Source organism: Leptosomus discolor, chromosome 5 (genome assembly GCF_034619465.1).
Source record: "Leptosomus discolor isolate bLepDis1 chromosome 5, bLepDis1.hap2, whole genome shotgun sequence".
Taxonomy (NCBI): domain Eukaryota; kingdom Metazoa; phylum Chordata; class Aves; order Leptosomiformes; family Leptosomidae; genus Leptosomus; species Leptosomus discolor.
Genome location: NC_141395.1, coordinates 10857730 through 10860851, shown reverse-complemented (window position 1 = coordinate 10860851; position 3122 = coordinate 10857730).

Genomic DNA, 3122 nt, shown 5'->3' with positions numbered 1-3122 from the left:
ATAAACTGTTTTCCACAGTTTGTAAAAAACATAGCCTTAAGGCTGAAGTTTGCACTAATGCTGTTTTAAATAGCACCGATGTTGAATGTTGACATTTCACACAATTGCTATTGAATCTTGCTGGCTGAGACTTAGAAAAAACCCTACAAAGCATCTGAGTGTTATTAACAGGTATTAGCAGTCTGTTAGAGATAACTTTTATACATAAATGTCTCTTATGTCTTTATACATATATGTCTTTATATATACCCACACTAGTGGGTATATATAAAGTGTATATATATATATATATATACTATAGTATATATACTCTAGGTATACATATATGTCTTTTTACATATATTGTCTTTTACATATAGCTCTTTATACATAAAAATGCACTCCAAAATTTATGCTCTGGTTTGGTACAGTATAAATGATAATCCAGACAAAAACAACTGTCAGAAACATTCCACTGCACTGGTAATGTTACATCAAAAGCACAATTTCCATTACCTCATTCCTTTTTCTTCCGATTTATTTTCTGTAATACCTCAGTCCTTTTCATGAAACACTGAACAAGCGTAGAGCTGTGAATAACCACCAACTGCAGGTTGTCATTCTTATAGTTTATATCCCATTTCTGAAAGTGTTCTGTAGTGAAACAGGAGAATACTTAAGTGGCCTCATACATGAACATCTAACACACAGCTGGATTGCCTCTGATAGCTTATCACATTGAGAAGAATCAACCTTATATTGTGAGGTATCCTGGAGGGATATTATGCACAGAGGTCTGTGCATTACTAGCTGTTAAAACGGTCCCTTTGTATTTTAGGAACAATTTAGGACAAGTAGCAGCTTTTTCTTACCTTCTGTGCACACGTTCTGAAACATGACCCATAAAAGCCTTAAAACACAGAAAGGAGGATCACTTAAATAGACAGGACGTTTATTTCTTTGAAGGCTGGAGTCTACCACTGGAGAATGGAGAAGCATGACTAATTTCCATTGGGATGACCAGGAAACTCTGGAGAAGGGAGGAAAGAGGATACTGCTGGTTAATCACCATTGTTTCTGAACATTCACTCCATCTTTACTAGACACTGAAATTTAGCTGATTGATAACAGTTCCTAAGAATTATCTATGCTTCATTTAACCTAAACTGTGAATTATGAACTGTGAATGTTTTTGCTGTAAACTGTGAGAACCTTTTTGTCATGGTCATGTCAAGAAACATGCTCAAGTCTTAGTGCGCCTCTTAAAAGATCAATTGCTTTCCTCGGGACTTGCAGAAGAAAAAAGCAATGTGTACATATTTAAGCAGTTGTTTGTAGTCAGAGAAACTCTGCAGATATCCAGACCTGCATTCTGAACAATCCCTTGCCAATTAGACAGTTAGCAGAAACTTAACAGCTTTTTATTTCTTTGAAGTGAGCAGAGATAGTAGGTAGCTAGTTTAACATAGGCTGTTCTGTGGCTTTATTTTCACCCTTCTTCCCATTTTCTGTCTCCCTGGGCTTTTTAGTTTGTCTACACTGATCTCCTCTCTGGAATAAAGTTCTTTTCTTAGGAGTTTTAAGTACATCTGAAAGAACTATGGCTCCTAAGAAAGTAGTATGTATTGCTGCATTTTCCATGCCTTTTAGTATAGAAGATCCGTGCTTTTCAGCACAAATAGCCTGGACCACTCTTCAAAATGAGCCATCAACTCACTGAATAAAGCCAATTTTGTCTGATACCCAGGTTGCCCACAAGTAAGTAGGAGACATCTCAGCTGGAAGGTGATATGCTGAGAAATCTCATTTCCTAGGGAATACAATCCAAGCATTACAGGTCTCTCACGAGGCTCTGGAGTTCACCGTCCTAATCCACGCACTCTTTTGCCAAGAGAGCTGTGCATTGAATTAAACCCCTGAAGAGCTAATGAAATCTGCATGGACATTATCTTTGTGGACGCTAACTGTGTTCAAGTCTTTCCTTTCATTAAAAGTCTCAAGTGTATGATTTACGGTTAAGTCTGAGACTTAGTGACGGTTGCAGAGGCACCGGCAAAACAGACAGACTAGGCACTCAAAACACTCCAACAAACTTAAGCAAACCACAAGCCTGGATGCCAGGCGAAGGCACCCACGAAACAAACAGAGCAGCTACTCAAAATGAAGATTTATTCAACCCAAAAATTAGTCAGCACTTCAACGGACCAAAGTAAATCACAAGTTCAGATGTCAGGTGGGAATATACTACTACACAACTTGACTTAAGACCTCCTCTAAGTTTTGCAAATAGTACTTTTAGCAAGATGATCCAAAATGTGCACACACTCACTTACAACAGGGTGAAAAACTTCCCACTCAAGGGTACCCAGAAAATGGACTCACTCACCCAGAAGGGGCAAGGGCTCACTCAAGGACACATCCAGAAGTATTCACTCACCAAAGGTGGGGGGTGAGGGTGCTCAACCCTGGGAAGTCTCCTTGGGTGGTGTCCCGACCCAAGGGGAGAGTCCCCAACCGCAGACCTGCTGCTCCGAGGAGGACCGACTCCAATCGGCTTTCCTGCAGGGCTCCCCCTATAGCCTAGCTGAGTCTGACCTGTGGTCAATTCTAATTAGCTGGGGGCAAGCACATGAAAAGGCAAGGTAAACAAAGTGACTGGGTTTTGACAGCTGGAAACCCCCGATCTTTGTCTTTAGCAAGCCCCGGCCATCGTCGGGTCTTGTGGGCTTTGCCAGGGTGGGTGCAGCCACAGTGACTTACCTGCAAATTCAAGGACAGCTCATAACTACAAAAACAAAACCAGAAGAATTTGGTCATGAAGACTTTTCACATTTTATTTGAAAACAGCGGGCTGTAAATTAATTACCAAACTATTTACACGGTAGTATTGTGGTTTTCTGGTCCTTCACACCAGGACAAAATCAGCAGGTACATGGCTAAACACTCTCACTGGAGCAACTACTACGTTTGGGGTAATGGCCATAGTGAGAGTCCTTGACAGAGGTGGTGTTACTCGTGGTTCTCTTCCCTTTGCATAGGAAGTTGCTGACCTCACTGAACATAAGTACATGTAGCTGGGACATAGAGGCCTCACGCATTAACAGGATAAGCAGCGCCAAACCGTGGACTTCATAAAACTACTC